At 40.2% G+C, this 20,482-nt stretch overlaps 1 protein-coding gene and 1 long non-coding RNA gene across 5 annotated transcripts in view; both read right to left on the reverse strand.

The window, feature by feature from the left end:
* MACROD2 (mono-ADP ribosylhydrolase 2) overlaps nt 1-20,482 on the reverse strand; it is a 2,131,323-nt gene that overhangs the window by 1,143,713 nt on the left and 967,128 nt on the right. The gene's annotated exons all lie outside the window — the stretch shown is intronic.
* On the reverse strand, nt 1,597-19,697 carry LOC131382186 (uncharacterized). Its single transcript, XR_009211438.1, has 2 exons — nt 19,553-19,697; nt 1,597-1,792 (listed from the first exon to the last, which is right to left on the reverse strand). It is a non-coding gene; the product is annotated as an uncharacterized LOC131382186 (long non-coding RNA).

A 20,482-nucleotide genomic window follows, 5' to 3' on the forward strand; every position in this document is an offset into this window, starting at 1 on the left:
TGGATATCGAAGTGAAAAGCATATATATTTTCCAAAAATAACTATTAACCTTTCATTTCAGAATATCTCAGAATGGAGGAGCGAACACTTCCCCACCTGGATAGTTCTATCTACTCATATACATGAAAGGACGATACTGATTACACACACAATTTGCTTCGTGATAATGTCAACCTGTTTTGCAGGCTCCTAAAAGGCAGGGATGTGCCATTGGCATGATTATAATTTGATTCAGATGATCCAGGCTTCGAACCCTAGTTTTGTTACTTGGTGAAGTCCTGTATTAGGCTAGGCACTTGACATAGCCTTTGTCTCCTAAAATTTTCCTTAGGTACAAGTTACTCATTGTCCGCTGTCTGCCACCCACCTCTGCCCCACCACTGATTCTCTGTAATTCTTTACTCTGCTCTTGGCCCAGGGAGGCCTATTTTAGAGCTTGCAGCACCACAGGTTTGGTAGACAGAGGGCACCAGCAAAAGACCAGAAGACAAATGGGTCTGTGTTGCCATTAGAACGGCTGGAAACAGTTAGAGTTGCTGTATGAGCATCTTTGCCACCTCACTTCTCAGGCCATAGACTCCTAGGAAAGATGAAAGGAAATGTTGCAGGTGAAGAACTTAGCAGTGGTCTGTCACAATCAATAAGTGATAGATGCCACCCACTGTTAAAGCCAAAATAAGCAAATGGTATTTGAGGAGGGTCCACAGCTAGTTGAGGATTTGATTAGAATATGAGTCACCAAGGTGAAGGCAGCTGTTTCAGTTAAGTGTGAAGAAATGAAAATATTTGGTTCACAGCCATTCCCCACTCCCATCAAGTATTTGTGCATGGCCTGCTTAGCTTACCCAAAACCCTCCTCTGACAAAATCCAGGGAAAAGGATTCTCTCCTGAAAAGGAGCCAGAGTGAAATAAAATCTCCACTCCTCAAAGGAGCTGCAATCAGCTGGTGGGGGCACAGAGGATGTGACATTTGCTCTGTGCCAAAGGAAGGCAGAATTGAGGCAGCTGATGACAGTCCTCTGATGCCTTGGAGGGAAAATACTTGCTCTGGAGCAGGCGAGGGAGCTGCTCTTTGAAAGTTAAGGATGTGAAAAACAAGATAGAAAGTTGTTGTGAGTTGTTGAATGGTAGGTGTAAGCAAATACAGGACTTCCTATTTTTGTTGTACTTGATAAACACTGGGCCAGCACTGAGCTACCAGGATTGTGGCTGTAGAAGCATTGCCCAAGGTTGAAGGATGTAACCCCACATCCCATCCTTCACTCTGATCCATGACCAAACTGCTGTCCTCACCTGCCCCAAGAAATAGTCTGGAGTCTGAATGCCTTAGGTCAGTGGTCATTCTGCGGTTTTAGGGCCAGCAGCATTAGCATTCCCTGGGAGCTTGCTAGAAATGCAAAATCCAGATTTCCTGAGTCAGAACTCTGCAGGGTGGGGGGTAGGCCATCTGTGTTTTAATAAGCCCTCTAGGTGACTCTGATGCACACTCGAATTTGAGCCCCACTGTCTTAGCACAAATGCCTTAGCACCAATATTATTACGATTAGTTACCATGTGTTTACCACTTATTATGAATCAATCATCTTGCTAAATCCTTTACTTGAATTATCACATTTATTCTTTACAACACCCTTGTGAGGTAGGTCCTGCTGGTGCCCCCATGTATGGAAGGTAAACTGAGGCTCAGCTAGTTTGCAGAGCATACACAAGGAGTGGCCAATGCCGGGGTCAGAAATGGAATCATGCTGGTCTTCCCAATGTTCTGAATCACTTCGCTTTGCTGTTCTGCCTCTATAACAAAGCCAGAAACATTGTTATAGAGCAAAATGCACTTTTCAAAGAGGTACATTTGTTAAAAGATGTGAGCCTTTTCTGTAAGACAACTTTGACTGTCCCCAGCTTGCTCGGCGAATCTGTGAGCTGTCCTAACAGGAACTCATCCAGCTCTAAGACATGCCATATTCTCAGAGAAGAACAAAGGGATATTTGGGAGATAAGAAATGGGCTGAGCCAAGGATCCAACAGCCAGGTATCCGGCCATCTGGAAGGGATCAAACTTAAACAGGTTTGGAGTTGCCCAAATAAATGTCCTTTGTGTCTCCACCAAAATATATATGTGTATGTGTACATGCACACAGACACCTCACATGCATAGCAAAATATACATTGTCCATACTTTCATCAGCCATTGGGGGAGAATACAAAATTGAATCTACTTCTTCCCTCCACAAAAAATAAATCACACTGAATGAAAGTGAATTAACAGAAATAAACTTTAAAAAGGCATATCTATGAATTCCTACTTGGAGTGTGCAATTGCCTGCCACTAGGAAGCACCTGTGTTCTTTTCTCTAAACTGATAAACTAATGTGTATTTTTACCTGGAGGAAAAGAAAACAAACAGATGTTGACCTTAGTATAATTATTGCTTATTCTCATATTTTTGTTTCAGCATACAAAACATCTCAACATAAAGTGAAAAAATCCTGCTTCAAAAATTATATGCTATCATATTTGTGCAACACCAAGCAGAGTAAAAGTAAAAAAAAGAAAGAAAAAGGTTCACATATATCTATATTTACTTTTATCTGCAATTAATTAACCTGATAATGCCATTTGTATTTTATTTAAATACAACATATTGGAAAAATTTTAAGTGCAATTTTTTCTGAAATATATCATCTTCTTAAAAATCCATATATTTATTGGTATTTAGATATAGATAAGTGATAGAACTAGATAGTGATCAACAAAAAATATTCTAAAGAAACATACTTTGAGAATTTGCTTACTGGGAAAAAGATTAATTTACATTTATTCCACAACATTCACTGAGTTTCCAATTTTTACAATTTTCTTTTTTTTCAGATAGAGTTTTGTTCTTGTCACCCAGGCTGGAGTGCAATGGTGAGATCTTGGCTCGCTGCAACCTCCATCTCCTGGGCTCAAGCAGTTCTCCTGCCTCAGCCTCCCCAGTAGCTGGGATTACAGGCACTCACCACTATGCCTGGCTAATTTTAGTAGAGACAGGGTTTCACCATGTTGGCCACGCTGGTGTCGAACTCTTGACCTCAGGTGATCCACCCACCTCGGCCTCCCAAAGTGCTAGGATTACAGGCATAAGCCACTGCACACAGCCTACATTATATGAAATTCTTACTAAAATGCAGACAAATTTCATCAACAATAATTAGAGTATCAATAACAAGTGAGGCCACCATAAAACTCTGAGTATATAAAAATACCAAATAGTGAGCTAGTGAGTTTATTTTCTCATTTTATTTTCTCACCCTCTTTTAAGGGATCATTCCATGCAAGTACTTTGCTATCACAGGACAGTCACGTGCTTGCTTTTGTCTCCCTCAGTTCATTCCCCTAAGCTCTTTAAAAGCATTCGGTTCTTCTTACACATCTCCATATACCCAGGAGTTCCTAGAAAACAGCTTTGCAGTTGGTAATCCTTTAATAAATAAGACTAAGGTGATGTTATTTAGCAAGGAAGGTACCCAAATGTAAAGGCTGCAAGGTCCAAGAAGATGATACAATGAAGTGGGCTGGGTGGTGAAGTGGACAATCACACCCTTACTAAGGTGACAGCCATCTGTAACCTTGACGCACCTGTCTTCAGCCCAGAATGCTGGTCCAGTGTTTCCTGACTTGATTCCTCAAAGGAAAAGTTGGCCGGGCATGGTGGCTCATACCTGTAATCCCAGCAGCACTTTGGGAGGCCAAGACAGGCAGATTACTTGAGGTCAGGAGTTCAGGACCAGCCTGGCAAATATGGTGAAAACCCGGCTCTACTAAATCCCAGCTACTTGGGAAGCTGAGGCAGGAGAATCGCTTGAACCTGGGAGGCAGAGGTTGCAGTGAGCCAAGATCAGGCCCACTGCACTCCAGCCTGGGCAATAGAGCAAGACTCAGTCTCCAAAAAACAGAAAAAAAAGAGAAAGAAAAGAAAAGTAGCCATTAGTACCTCAAAGAGAAATCTTCCAATTTTTAAATGCTGACCACAAATACTAAACTTTTCTTTAAATCATGGTTTAGTAGGCTGGATTTGTGCAGGAAAACCAAGTCACTTGAAGAGACACCAGAAATAGCAAGTTGAATGCAGGAATTGGGGTTTCCACAAATGATAGGTGAGCCAGAGTGGATAAAGGACAGAAAAGTCATGGTGGAAGTTATGGGAAGGGCAGGCAGAAGGGTGAGAAGGCAGACCCAGAAACCTCATCCTAGAGCAACACCAGAGTGGTGGTTCTCAGTGGCTTATGGGGAACGTGCCCTGGAAATTCCCTGGAAAGATCCCACCAGTGATTACTGTCTGCAGCAGTGGACTGAGTGGTTCTCAAGCCACCAGGAATCCCACATCTGTCCACATATTCGGCTGCAACAGACTCCACTTCTCTTCTGCCTCCCAGCTCCTGTACGCGTTCCCTTCACTGGGAATCTGGAATCAGAACCATTAAGAAAAGAGGATTCTGGGGTATGTGCTTCGTGGTTTCTCCTTTTCATTGCATGCCAGAGATGGGAATGATGTCAAATTGACAGCAGACAAGCCTAGCACTGACAGTACAGGATGAGAAAAGTTATCACTGGGGCTAATTCCACTTTCAAGGCACAGTATACAATTTCCAATTTAGAGAATGACTGCAGAAACCATTTGAACAATTTCATCTTCTTACATGAAGAAAGGAGAATGCAATGTGTTGAAGATACTGTCCCAGGTAACACATACAACCTTTGACAAGAATTCAATGAACACTTCACTGGGTTGCACGCCCAGTTTTCCTTTCTTCCCTCTCCTTGCCTTCCCCAGCCCTCCTCTCCCTTCCTTTCTTCTTCCTGCTCCTTCTTCTTCTTCCTCCTCTACTTTCTCATTCTTCTTTATGTTTTAACATCACAAAAATACCTTCTCAAGAGTTACGGGTAAGGAGAGCAGGTGTAAATAAAGGGATAGCACAAAAGTGTTTTGGGGAATGATAAAACTGTTCTATATTCTGATTGTGATAGTGACTAATTGCAGAAATGTATATGACGGTTAAAATTCATAGGGAAGAGCACCGGAAAGTCAGATTTTACCATATGATAGTAAAATTACTGAATGGTAATAACCCTAAGACAACAATAAAAAGAAACATATCCTCTTGTGACAAAAGTAGGCATCATCAAAGCAACTTAAATTAATGAAATACATGAACTCTGAGAGATCTACAACTTCTGACTGAACGATACTATCTGGGGTCTTATAGAAAGTCAGGAACATGCAGGAGAAAACATTCAGTGGTAGATACCTTTAAACAAATCGAGAAACATAATCTACTATTGGTATTTAAATGTTAATCCTCCATGAAGATTAAATAATCCTTTCCAAAACTGTCTGTGCATGTTTACTATATAAGAAGATGGTCCTCACATAGAATTTACTTTGTTTAGGGGCAATCAGTCAAATGCTCTTAACTCCAACCATTACTGTAAAAAGCAGAAATGGAAATTATGGTAGAAATAAAATACATCTTGACAAAGGATAGCTCTGGTTGGGAAGCAATATATCAACCATTATTATGAGACAATTAATTACACTTAATAAAGTCTAAAGCAAAAATAGCATATAAACAAAATTTTAAAAAATTAAAAAGCCTTGCTTTTTCTATCTGTCCATTGACCTGGGAGAAAATTCACTAGGTAAAAAATGAAAAAAAAAATCTATACTATAAAACTTAAATAAAAAAGGTATATTGCTCAACTTGCTTAAATGTAGACATTTAATACACTTAAAATCTCTTCTAATTATTCTGTCACTCATGATAACACTGTCTCATCAGTTGCCTGCAACCCTTTCTCTCTACACTTCACAAATATCTGGTCAAAATTCAACAACTAGTTGGTGCAGACAAAGTCTTTCAATTCAAGTCTGCCTTTGACTCACACTTGAACACTTTTCAACTGTCACATCAGAATATCAGTGATTAGCATGCAAAAGGTTTATTTAATTTCTTTATTTCTTTTCAGGGAAAAGAGGTTAGAAACAGCTGTCATTCAGGTGATGAATACAAGCTGCCAGCCTTTGAAACAGCAGGTAAAATAGTTGAGGTTGGAATTAATTAGCATTTAGAAATCTCCCACACTGGATTGTACCCTGGCAAGGAAATGGCTGTCCGTCTTTGCAAATTATTTTATCTGTTAAAGTAGTCAGGATAGAAGGCACAGTGGAAAGATAAAGCAAGGCACTTGAGCATTCAGAAACAAACACATAAAATAGTTTTCTGCTCTTTTTAAAAATTTAGTCTCATATGCATAAATCTAAGATGTGACATTCAGTCCAAAGTCATGCCTGAGTATACCATAAGCCTTTTAAAAGTCACGTTCAGGGGCTTATGATGATTTTCAGCTGACATGTGACATTCAACGTTAACATTCATGAAGCTGTCACCAATGCTGACCCACACAATGGCTCTGCAGCCACTTGATTTGTTACATATCCTGAAAGAAAGAATATTTTCTAAAAGAAATTTCTCGCTGACCACAAATTCTGTTTGGTTTAGGTTTTATTAAGGTGATACACCTCGGAGCACACCCAAATATCTGAAGAAGAAAAAGGAGGAGGAGAAAGGAGGAAGAGGAGAAGAAGAAGAAGGAGAAAAAAAAGGAGGATAAGGAGAAAGAATAGGAAGAAAAGGAGGAGGAGGACGGCAGCAACTATTCTATTTGAGAATTACATATATGTCCTAACAAGTTGACATTTAAGAAAATTAACTTTAATTCATATATGACATTTAATATATATGAGGAACATATTTTAAAAGCACAAAATGATTGATATCAGATATTTAATGATAGATAATAAGTGACCACCTGGCAGGTTTTAAAAGCAAGAAAAAGCAACACATTGTTAGAGTGTCTACAGAAGATCAGAATGTTGGCTGGGTGCAGGGGCATGCACCTGTAATCCCAGCACTTTGGGAGGCTGAGGCAGGGCAATTGCTTGAGTTCAGGTGTTTGAGACCAGCCTGAACAACACGGCGAAACCCCACCTGTAGCAAAAATACTAAAAAAAATAAATAAATAAATAAGCCGGGCATGGTGGCACACATCTGTGGTCCCAGCTACTAAGGAGGCTGAGATGGAAGGATTGCTGGAGCCCAGGCGGTCGAGGCTGCGGTGAGCCATGGTCGCACCACCACATTCCAGCCTGAGTGATAGAGTGAGACCCTGTCAAACAAACAAAAAAAAAAAAAAAAAAAAAAGAGAGAGAGAGAGAGAAAGAAATTCAGAATGTTGATGCTAACTAAAAAGCTCTTTGACGTCTGGTTCTAAAACGTGGCATAGAAACAAGGTGGCTTCATTTCCCCCAATAGAAAAACAAAACCAAATATATAGCACCTAGTTTTTTACCAGCAATACCCTAGAACTAAAATATGAGAAGACAGTTTCCAGGGCTACAGAGAAGTGAAAAAACTCCAAGATGACAGTAAGAGAATTGGACTTACATATCTGTGACACCTCTTCCCACCATCTGCCTGGCATCAAGTGTGCAGAAATTTTCCACTAATTCACATTTTCTACACTGGAAAAAGTGAGATCAAGGAGGACAACCAACTTCCTTACCATCTTGGGTTCCCTAGCAGGAGACCTGTCCCTGTTTCAAGCCACAGGAAGCATCAGAAGTGCCTGGAGGAAGAAATATCCCAGAAGGAAGCCAGAGAAAAAAAGGCGAGGCAGGACTACCAACCCCTCCCCAGGAAATTCTGCTCTGTACTAAGAAAAAAAGAGAGAAGACCCAAATAAATAAAATCATAAAGGAAAAAGGAGACATAGCAACTGAGACCACAGAATTATTACGGATTACTACAAACTATACACCAACAAATTGGAAAACCTTGAAGAAGTGGATAAATCCCTAGACACCTACAATCTACTAAAATTGAACTATGAAGAAATAAAAAACCTCAACAAACTAATAATGAGTAATGAGAATGAAGCTGTAATAAAAATCTCCCATCAAAGAAAAGCCAGGATCTGATGGCTTCACAGCTGAATTCTAACAAACATGTTAAGAACTAATACTAATTCTACTCAAATTATTCAAAAAAATTAAAGAAGAGGGAATATTTCCAAACTCCTTCTACAAGGATAGCATTATCTTGATACCAAAACCAGGCAAAGATATAACAAACAAAGAAAACTACAGGCCAATGTCACTGATTAACATAGATACAAAAATTCTCAACAGAATACAAGCAAACCAAATTTTACAACACATTGAAAAGATCATTCACCAAGACCAGGTGGAATTCATCCCAGGGATGCAAGTATGGTTCAACACACAAAAATCAATAAACATGATATATCACATTAACAGCACCAAGGGAAAAAAAATGATCATTTTGATAAATGCTGAAAAAGCATTTTAGAAAATTCAACATCCCTTTATGATAAAACGCTCCACAAACTGGGTGTAGAAGGAACATACCTCAAAATAATAAAGGCTATATGACAAAACCCACAGCCACCATTGTACTGAACATGGAAAGATTGAATGCCTTTCCTCTAAGATCTAGAACAAGACAAGGATGCTCACTTTTACTACTTTTATTCAAAATAATACTAGAAGTCATGGCCAAAGCACTTAGGCAAGATAAAGAAATAAAAGACATCCAGATTGGTTTGTGTTTGTGTGTATGATTGTCTGTTGTGTTTTGTTTTGTTTTTGAGACAGGGCGTCACTCTGTTGCCCAGGCAGTAGTGCAGTGGTGCGATCACCTCTCGCTGCGGCCTTCACCTCCTGGGCTCAGGTGATCCTCCCAACTTAGCCTCTGGACTAGCTGGGACTACAGGCATGTGCCACCACACCAAGGTAACGTTTTAATTTTTTTATTTTTATTTTTTGTAGAGATGAGGGTTTCCATATGTTGCCCAGGCTCCAAACTGGAAAGAAAAAAGTCAAATTAGCCTTGTTCAGGTTTAGGTTTTCAATTTAGGTTTTCCTATATACAGAGGACATGATCTTGTATTTAGGAAAACCTTAAGACTCTACCAAAAAACTGTTAGAACTGATAAACAAATTCAATAAAGTTGTAGGATAAAAAATCAACACAGAAAAAAATCAACATATAAAAAATTTATATATACCAGCAGTGAATAATCTGAAAAAATTCATGAATGTAATCCCATCTATAATAGCTACAAAGAATATAAAATACTTAGGAATCAATTTAATCAAAGAAGTGAAAGATCTATACAAAGAAAACTATAAAACACTGATGAAAGAAATTGTAGAGAACACCAAAAAAGGAAAAGAATTAAATATAAAAATAATTAATGCTCATGGACTGGAAGAATTAATACAGCTAAAATGACAATACTATCCAAAGCAATTTTACAGATTCAATGCAATCCCTATCAAAATACCACGGCATTTTCACAGATATAGAAAAAGCCATCCTAAAATTGATATGGAACCACAAAACACCCCAAATAGCCAAAGTAATCCTGAGCAAAAAGAACAATGCTGGAAGCATCACACTACCCACTTTAAAATATACTGCAGAGCTATAGTAACCAAATCAGCATGATGCTGGGACAAAAAGAGACACATAGTACAATGGAACAGAATAGAAAGCCCAGATATGAATTGACACATTTATAGCCAACTCATTTTTGACAAAGCCACCAAGAACATACAATGAGGAAAGGAGTCTCTTCAGTGAATGGTGCTAGGAAAATTGGGTAACCATTTGTAGAAAAATGAAATTAGACCCCTATCTCTCACCGTATATAAAAATCAAATCAAATGGATTACAGACTTAAATCTAAGACCTGAAACTATAAAAGTACTAGAAGAAAACTTTGGAGAGGTGCTCCAGGTCTAAGCAAAGACTTTTTGTGTAAGATTTCAAAAGCAGAGGCAACAAAAGCAAAACTTGGTAAATGAGATTACATCAAGCTAAAGATTCTGCATGGCAAAGGAAACAACCCCAAAGAGAAGTGGGAGTCCATAGCATGGGAGAAATACGTGCAGAGTATCCCTTTGACAAGGGATTGATAACCAGAGTATGTAAGAAGCTCAAACAACTCAATAGTAAAAAAAAAAGAAAAAAAAAAGTCTGATTTAACAATGAACAAAATATCTGACTAGACATTTCTCAAAAGAAGACACACAAATGGCCATTTGATTTGTTGCAAATCATGGAAGGAAGAATATTTTCTAGAAGAAATCTCTCCCTGACCACAAATTCTGTTTGGTTTAGGTTTTGTTTTGTTTTGAGACAGTCACCCAGGTTGGAGTGCAGTGGCATGATCTTGGCTCACTGCAAACTCCACCTCTTGGGCTCAGGTGATCCTCCTGCCTCAGCCTCCTTAGTAGCTGGGATTACAGGCACATGCCATCAAGCCTGGCTAATTTTTGCTTTTTTAGTAGAGCTGAGGTTTTACCATGTTGGCCAGGCTGGTCTTGAACTCCTGGCCTCAAGTGATTGGCCCACCTCGGCCTCCCAAAATGCTGGAATTACAGGTGTGAGCCACTGTGCCCAGCCTGGTTTAGGTTTTATTCAAGGTCACACTCGAGCACTTTTCAAATGTTCAACATGACTAATTATCAGAGAAATAAAAATCAAAACCACAATGAGACATCCTCTCACCCCAGTTAAAATCGCTGTTATCAAAAAGACAGGGATAATGGATGCTGACAAGGATCTAGAGAAAGGGAAACCCTTATACATTGTTGGCAGAAATGTCAATTGGTACAGCCACTCTGGAAAATAATATGGAGGTTCCTGAAAAAACTAACAATAGAACTAACTACTATGTGATTCAGTAATTCCAATACTGGGTATGTATCCAAAAGAAAGGAAGTCAATAAAATAAAGAGGTATCTGCACTCCCATGTTCATTGCAGCACTATTCACAAGAGCCAAAATATGGAATCAACCGAAGTATCCATCAATGAATGACTGGATAAAGAAAATATGGTATATTAATGCAGCTGAACATTATTCATCCAATAAAAAAGAATGAAAGAAAAAAAAAACAAACTTGTTATCTGCAGCAACATGGATGGAACTGGTGGTTATTGTGTTAAGTGAAATAAGCCAAGCACAGAAAGACAAATAACACATCAATCATATATGAGAGCTAAAAAGTGGACCGCATAAAGATAGAGTAGATTGGTGGTTACTAGAGGCTAGGAAGGGTAAGGGGGTGGGAGGATGAATAGAGTGAACAGAGGCTGATTAATGGGTACAAATATACAGTTTGATAGAAGAAATAAGACCTTGTGTTTCATAGATCAACAGGGTGACTATAATTTACAATAATCTATTGTGTATTTCAAAATAGTTAAAAGAATAATTTGAATGTTTCTAGCATTAAAAAGACAAATATTTAAGATTATTTATACATATATATATATCCCAATTACACTGATTTGTTCTTTACAAATTATATGAAAGTATTACATTATCACATGTACCTCAAAAAAATAAATATGCCTCATTATTATTGCCTGGAAAGCAAATGTCAAAATACTGGACCCAAACTGGACCACAGTCTGAGCATTTTGTGATAAGATAAGTCTTTGTTTTGATAATGTAAAAGATGACTGATTCTCCATTATTCACAAGAATATTTTTTGAGACTCAGAAGTAATTATGAAACAAAACCTTTCACACAAGGCAGGAAAAATGGATCTCCATAGGCCCAAATGGAACCAAACTCTGCCCTACAACCACCACCACCACTACTTTTCCTCCTCTGCCTGCACACTCACCCCCTACCACCTCTTCTACTGCCTTCACCAACTACCTCCACTCCCACTCCCAGACCTTCCCATCGCGGCCTACGCTACCTCCACCCCTACCTCCACCCTCCCATGTCAGAGTCCTACTCCTCTGCATCCACCAAAACAACCTCCACACTCTCCTGACCTCCCACACTGGCTTGGTCCTGACCACCTTCTTCTACCTCTACCTCTTTCAGCAGTTTCCATTTCACATTGTTTCCAATGTATTTACTTAACCTACCTTCCTTTACTTGCCTAAAGCTTCCTTTAGCAGCTTCCTTACAAAATAACAAGCTACTTCTTTTTCTTTTGTTTATTTTCTCCTGCTCCTAACTTAGTGATTGCCATAATAACTGCATAGTTAAATCTAAAGTTTTCCTCTCCCTCTCCTCACCAGCTGACATGGAGAAGAGCATGGTTTCTCTGGCTATTCGCAGAAGTACACGCTTTTTCACTGCCTCCTACTTACAACTCTCTGCGGATTTTGATTTTTGGTCATTCTCAGTCTCTTATCTAAAGACAGGTGCCAGGCACAGGTGAATTTACCATGGAGCTAATTAGTCTGAAGTTTCTGGGCCCTTCACTTGCATGAGTGGGGCCATTGCATATTTTATTTGCATTTTTTTTTGGAAAGGACCTTTACAATTGTAAAACCTTAGACCCCATATAACCTGGATCAGCTCCTGGAGGAGAGAGAGCTACAAAGATTTACTAGTAAAGCTTTGGTTTATCAGCAGTTTTCATGTATTTATTTTATTCTAATCCATTATAGGCATATATAAAGTTGGGCTGGCTAAAAGCTTGTGGGGACATAGAAACATTTTCAGCAGGTATTTGAAGAGGCAGTTTATGGGACCTAGAGCAGATGGAAATATCCCTTTGCTGGTCAGCACACAATCAATAAGGACAAGTCACTCTGAAAAGACCTCACTGCGTTACTTGAATTCTAAAGTTTCTTTCTTATCTCAGGGCATTTTCACTTGTTGTTCCTTCTGCCTCAAATGCTCTTCTCCCAGATCTCTGCAAGGCTGGCTCCTTCTTGACCTTCAGTTTTCAACTCCTATGTTACCCTTCGAGAGGCCCTCCCTGCAATTGTCGCCATGCTTGGCACCATTTGTTTTCTTTGTACGACATACTCATATTAACATGTTTTTTTGCAGATGTTTTATTTACTTTTTGAAAGTCTGCATCCCCCACTGAAATGTAAGCACAAGAGGGCAGGGACCTCAGCTGTCTTGTACTTTATGGTATCCCTAAGGCCTGGAATGGGCTTGGCTCCTAGAACAATTAGTACTTATGGAAGAAAGAAAAGAAGGAAGGATGGGTGAGTAGGTTTGATGGATATGATTCAAATCCAGTAAAATATTTTCAGAGTCTATTATAATATTAGCACAGCACAGAGAAAATACAAATAGTAAAATTAATGCAAAAGGCAAACAATCATTTGTAAAGAAGATTACTGGTAAATCTAGGAGTCTTAGAACATTTTTGCACTAGAAGATTGGAAGGATTTAGCATGTTCCCTTCAATGATAGCAGTTCACTGTGGTAGTGAGAGGATACCAGAAGGAGGCTTGGCCATCCAGGAAGAGGTGATGAAGTTCAGAAAAGCTCCCCAGGCAATTCCAGAATTCCAGTCTACACTCCTAAATCTAGTCCCAGTGGAAGATCCCTGCATTTCTGGACAAAGATAAATTCTAAAAAGGTGTCTAGCACATGCCTTGTGTTGAAGTGGTTATATCAAGGGATCCCAGATGCCTGAGTTTTCACTGGCTACATTAGGGTTGCCTGGGAAACTAAATACAACAAAAAACACATAGGCATTCCTGAGCCTTACCCGAGATTCACTAAGTCTCTGGGGTAGCCTGAAAAATTAGTACTCTAAAGACCTTTCCAGCATATTCTGAGATGCTGCTACTAGATTTGAGGACCATTGTGTTGAACGATGGAACCAGAATTCAAGAAGACCTTAACAGGCTTGAGCAATGTGCCAAAAAAGACAGGATACATTTAGAATCTTTCTAAGGTATTCAAGAACCTGAGTTAATGAACAAAGATTTAAAATTTTCAATGGAAGAATAGAAATACTTGTTCTGAAGGAAGGTGTGTGTGTGTGTGTGTGTGTGTGTGTGTGAAATATAGGATTTGTAAAACTGTGTCAAATATCTTTCTTTGGTTCACTCAGTTCAATCCCCATTTTTCACCCTGCTCCATGGCTGGAGGTTGATTGTTATGGACTTCATCAATGGTGTCCCTCACCCTCTGGTATCCAGTAGGCCAAAGAGGAGTCCCCTCACGAGAGTGGAGGAAGAGAAAAGAGAGCACTCTGGGTACTTATTCCCTCAGCCCTCTCTATTGGAGGTCTGTCTTCAACTGAAGGTCACAGTCCCTCTACATAAATCTCCTCCTCCAGAGAGTCCCTTTGTTAAATCTCTTATTTTATTATTATTTTGTTTTTTGGAGACAGATGCTCGCTGTGTTGCCCAGGCTAGAGTGCAGTGGTGCTATCTTGGTCACTGCAACCTCCACCTCCTGAGTTCAAGCGATTCACCTGCCTCAGCCTCCTGAGTAGCTGGGATTACAGGCGCATGCCACCACACCCAGCTAATTTTTGTATTTTTGATAGAGACAAGGTTTCACCATGTTGGCCAGGCTGGTCTCGAACTCCTAACCTCAAGTGATCTACCCACCTCAGCCTCCCAAAGTGCTGGGATTATAGGCATGACCCACCATATCCAGCCTGTTAAACCTTTTCTGATTTTTTTTTTTTTTTTTTTTTTTTTGAGACGGAGTCTCGATCTGTCGCCCAGGCTGGAGTGCAGTGGCGCAATCTTGGCTCACTGCAAGCTCCGCCTCCTGAGTTCACGCCATTCTCCTGCCTCAGCCTCTCCCAGTAGCTGGGACTACAAGCGCCCGCCACCACGCCCGGCTAATTTTTTGTATTTTTAGTAGAGATGGGGTTTCACCGTGGTCTCGATCTCCTGACCTCGTGATCCGCCCGCCTCGGCCTCCCAAAGTGCTGGGATTACAAGCGTGAGCCACCGCGCCTGGCCCCTTTTCTGATTTTTTTTCTCATTTGGATGTGTTGTTTTTGCTGAGACCACAATTGATGGTCTGATCTCATAGGGAGACGGGTTGAAGGTGCATAGGATTATAGCTTCATAGCTGCTTGTAAAAAAGAGCAGCTATGCTGCTGCTGTCATTATGCTCTCACTTAATGAGAATGTGGCCTTCTTCTGTTGCTTTATTATGTGTCTAGAATAGGGGTGATAGTCCCATGGCTCTCCATACAAATCTTTTCTCATCAGAAATTTATGTCCATTTTATAAGAAACATTGATATCCTAGAAGGGCCAGAAGGGCAGACAGATAGCTGGTTAGATGGTCAAATTTCTGAGCTCATTCGTCTTGGTAAACTCTTCGACGTGCTGCAGGAGGCACCAGTGCATGGGGGCACAAGCGGGAACTCTGCGAGCCAGATGGCCTGGAATTAAGTCCTGGCTCTACCTACTTATCAGTTGTGCAACTTGACAAGTTATTTAACCTTTCTGAGTTCCTAATCTTTCTTTACTGTAAAGTAAAAAAAAATAAGAATACCTTTCTTATAGGTTATGATGATTGAATGAGTTATCACCTATAAAGCATCCCTAGAACAAAATAAGTATGTTTTAAATAAATACAAATAAAAATTCCAATCCTCACTGTACAAATTTCAAAGTAAACCATTACCTTCAATAAATGACAAGTGCCTTATGTTATTTTTCTATAAATAGTAAGTTATTTTAAACGGCTATTTTCTGCAGATATTAATTTTAGTCTACAAAGAGCCATTAAAGTTGATATGGCATTAAAACGAAAGTTTGAGACTCTGAATGACTCACTCCAATAGAAACTTCACTTTTTATTTTTTTATTTTTTGAGTCAGGGTCTCACTCTGTCACCCAGGTGGGAGTGCAGTGGCATGATCATGGCTCACTGCAGCCTCAATCTCCTGGGCTCAAGCAATCTTCCCATTTCATCTTTTATCTTTTGTAGAGCCGAGTTCTCTCTATGTTGCCCAGGCAGGTCTCAAACTCTTGGAATCAAGTGATCTTCCCACCTTGGCTTCCCAAAGTGCTGGGATTATAGGCCTGAGCCACGACACCCAGCCAAAAACTTTAAAAATATATCTTAGAGGTTAAAATTCTAATATTTTATTTCTGTGCTAAGATTCAGAGAACACAATTCGAAAGAGCCAATGCTAGCATTTTAATTATCCTTCCCATTCCTACCCTCTTGTCATAGATAATGATAGTGCGTTATCTGTTTCTATGATTGTAAGAATTTTGAATAAGACCTCAATCTTATCCAAAAAGCACAATAATTTCCAGTATGTATAAAGGGATTTTGTGTTAAAGTCCAGATTTCAAAATCCATGAAGCACGATGTTGACAACCCTGACAATTTCTCACGAAAGTGGTTTAAAAAAAAAGTTTACGTTAAAAGAGTTTTTCTCTGAAAACTACTCTATTTCGTTAATACTTATTTAAAAATCTCAACAATATATTTTGTCCACATAAAAGAAAAAGAAGACACCCCGGCATCATATTACAATGTTGCCAGAAATTAGTTATATAATTATCCAAATTTCATCAGCACAGCATTCTCTCTGCCACTTAAACTTCAACTTTAGGCCAGGTGCCATGGCTCACGCCTGTAATCCCAGCACTTTGGGAGGCCGAGGCAGGCAGATCATGAGGTCAGGAGTTTGAGACTAGCCTGGCCAACATAGTGAAACCCCATCTCTACTAAAAATACAAAAATTAGGCAGGCATGGTGGCACGCACCTGTAGTCCCAGCTACTTGGGAGGCTGAGGCAGGAGAATCACTTGAACCTGCGAGGCAGATGTTGTGCTGAGCTGAGATTGTGTGACTGCACTCCAGCCTAGGCAACAGATTGAGACTCCATCTCAAAACAAAACAAAACAAAAAAACTTCAACTTTAAATGTTGCTTCAGGATCACTTGGAATTTGGGTATACATGAAATGGAAGTGTTTGTATGGACTCCCCATGTTCAAAGAAGAAAGACGGATAACTTTTAACAGGTTTTTTTGTGATGCAGGAGAAAGGAAGGAAAGGGAGATGTAGCTCTGGAGAGAAAAGATCAAAGGAGCTGGGTAACGCTCAGGGCCGGGCTTTTCACTCCGCCTGTTCCCAGGGCAGGTCTCCTTGCTTAGTTGCAAGTGAGTGTCACGGCTGTTCCTTCAGCTCATTTCCATTCACTGGAACAATGACTCTAAATTAGAAACTCTCAGCTGTGGGCAATTTCTGAAAAACCTCTAACAAGAACTCCCAGCAACTCCCTTCTCTCAAGCAAGTGAGGAAGGTTATATAAGTCATAGAGAGTTTACCCACCCGGAACCAGGGGCAGAGCCAGTTCCGAGAACTTTCTCTATTATGCTTCCTTTATGTCGTACCAGGTAGGTAAAGCCCTAGATTATTAACTTTTTGCTGCTTTGCTTGGTTGATTTTTTTTTTTTAAGAGACAGGGTCTCACTCTATTGCTCAGGCTAGAGTTCAGTGGTACAATCATAGCTCACTGTAGTCTCGAACTCCTGGGCTGAAGTGATCCTCCCAGCTCAGCCTCCCAAGTAGCTGGGACTACAGGCATGTGCACGTGTCATCATACCCAGTTAATTTTTTTTTTTTTTAAGAGATGGGGGTCTTGTTATGTTGACAAGACTAGTCTTGAACTCATAGCCTCAAGCGATCTTCCTACCTCATCCTTCCAAAGCACTGGGATTACACGCCAGGTGTAAGCCACCACACCTGACCCTTTGATTTTTTTAATCAGAGACATATCAGAAGTAATTTAAAGCTATGTGGAAGGGATTATATTTATTCATGTATGTTTACTTTTTAAAAATTAATTGAAGTCCACTTAAAACTTTACAACGTTTACCAAAATGCATCACAAAGCTTCTTAGAGAAAATCATGCTATGGGTCTGTATGGCAGATGCACCTAACAGCAATAACTCAAGCATACCCTGAGAAGAATCCAGGAGTGGTCAAGCTGGAGATCCACTCCTCATCTATGAAGAACATCTGAACCCCTGGCCTATCATTTGGAATGCAGACTATACAGGGATCGGGGCCTTTTGTTTTGGGTTAAAGTGGGGTTGCTTGGTGAAGATTGCTAAGTGAACATGCTATATAATCTGCATGCTTTTTACAAATGGTAGTGGTTTTCCTGTCCAGCCTCCCATTCTGGGAATGCTCTGTATATAAGTCTTCTATAAACCCTATGTCTCATTCACTGGCTCCGGGTCTCTTCCCAAGCCATCCCTGTTGGAATCAATAGGGGCCTGGCATGACAGTGTCTATATGTGTTTTCTGGTTGCTTCCTAAATTTTATTCTGAATGAGAAAATTTCCATAGTTCTACTCGAATAAGGACGTCATCTATCAATTATGTGCCTTCAGTGCCTACAGTAGTGCCTGGGACTTGGTAGGTACTCCATAATTTAAAAATATATATTTTTAAGGATGGGGTCTCACTACGTTGCCCAGGCTGGCCTTGAATTCCTAGGCTCAAGTGATCCTCCTGCCTCAGCCTCCTGGGAAGCTGGGACTACAGATGTGAGCCACTGTGCCTGGCTTTTTTTTTTTTTTACTTAAAAAAATTGCCATAATTAAAAAAAATTAACTTTTTTTTTTTTTTTTTTTTTTTTTTTCTTTTTAATACAGGATCCCCCTCTGTTTCCCAGGCTGGCTTGAACTCCTGGCCTGAAGTGATCCTCTGGCATCAGCCTCGCAAAGTGCTGGGATTACAGGCATGAGCCACTGTGCCCAGACAAAATGTTTAATACTGTTATTGAGCACCAGCTCTGAGAAGGTGTCATGGCAGGCACTCGACATGCACCATCTCAATCTCCCAACAATGCTAAAAGTTAGGTGCCTGTGACATACTAAATTTATAGATGAAATGCTAAAGTAAAGAGAAGGCAAGTAGCTTGCCTGAGACCTCATAGCTCAGAAATGGAAGAAGTCAAACCTGGATAGTTGAACTCCAGAGTCTATACTCAGAACACCACAGTTAATATAGATGTTTTAACTTCTGCTTCCCATTTTTCCCTATGTAGGAACTCAACTGTGTTTAAACTGGTAAGAGAAACTGGTGAGAGATCATTCCACATTGACAACAAAGTTTGTGAAAGCAAGAAATGTAGTTATTTTCATTTATACATAAATTTACATTTTTAAAAAGTACTTATTGATTGTGACTTAATACAAATACACATTTGGCCTCTGCCCTGGTTCCTGACACAAAGCCCATAAAACTCATGTAAATTTCCTTTTTTTTTTTTTTTTTTGAGACGGAGTCTCGCTCTCTCGCCCAGGCTGGAGTGCAGTGGCACGATCTCAGTTCACTGCAAGCTCTGCCTCCTGGGTTCACGCCATTCTCCTGCCTCAGCCTCATGAGTAGCTGGGACTACAGGCTCCTGCCACCAAGCCCGGCTAATTTTTTTGTATTTTTAGTAGAGAGGGGGTTTCACCGTGTTAGCCAGGATGGTCTCGATCTCCTGACCTCATGATCTGCCCGTCTCAGCCTCCCAAAGTGCTGGGATTACAGGCGTGAGCCACCGCACCCGGCAAACTCTGTAAATTTCTAAGTGATGGGGTGACAGGATAATTTTTCTCTTCATGACACAAGAGCTTCTAAAACTCTTGGAATTATCCGAGTGATAGGGGTGAGAAGAGCGTCTTCTGTTACTCTTAATAAGCCCCTTTCAAGCATACCTGAGTTTATGTTAATAAGGGTGACTCAGAGGACGGGAGCCCCTTGCCAGAGGAACCAACCATGTGACTAAAAGGTTGGAATTTTCAGCTCCACTGTCCCTCCTCCAGGATGGGGAGAGGGGCTGGAGATGAGTCCCGTCACCAATGGCCAATGATGTCATCAATCATACCTATGTAATGGAACCCCCACAAAAACTCTAAATAAAGGGGTTCCAAGAGCTGCTAGGTTGGTGAACACATGGAGGTGCGGGGAGGGTGGCGAGCCCAGCGAGGATGTGGATTCCCAACGGCCCTTCCCACATACCTCATTCTTTCATTTGGCTGTTTCTGAGTTGTGTGCTTTATAATCAGCTGACAGTGGTGAGTCAAGTGTCTTCCTGAGTCCTGTGAGCCATTCTAACAAATTATTGAACTTGAGGGAATCGTGAGAAACCTCTGATTTATAGCCTGTCAGTAGGAAGTATAGGAAACCCAGGCTTATGATCACCATCTGAAGTGGAGCAGTCTGTGGGACTGATTCCTTAAACTGTGGGGTCTGTGCTAACTCCAGAGCCAGAATTGAATTAAATTATAGGACACCTAGTTGGCATGAGAATTGTAATGTGTAGAAAATCTGCACATTTGGTGTCAGAAGTGTTATGAGAGTAGAGAAATGTTTTCCTTTGCTGATAAATATAAAAAGTCAGCAATTAATTAGTTTCTCTCATTTTAAGGCCCTTCATAAACCTCCCTTGCTTTTCCCTTAAGAGGGCAAAGAATTAGAGCAAACCAAACAAAAACATGCTTATAGGGCAAGCAACAAATATGGCTGACTGCAGCTAAAAGAATGCTAGTGATTAAAAACAGGAAGAGTGCTCTTAAAGTACTTTTAGCCATAAAAATAATGCTGGTGTCATTTATTGCATATACTTCAAATTCAGTTTTGTCAAC

The sequence above is a fragment of the Hylobates moloch genome, unplaced genomic scaffold, assembly GCF_009828535.3.
Source record: "Hylobates moloch isolate HMO894 unplaced genomic scaffold, HMol_V3 SCAFFOLD_21, whole genome shotgun sequence".
Taxonomy (NCBI): domain Eukaryota; kingdom Metazoa; phylum Chordata; class Mammalia; order Primates; family Hylobatidae; genus Hylobates; species Hylobates moloch.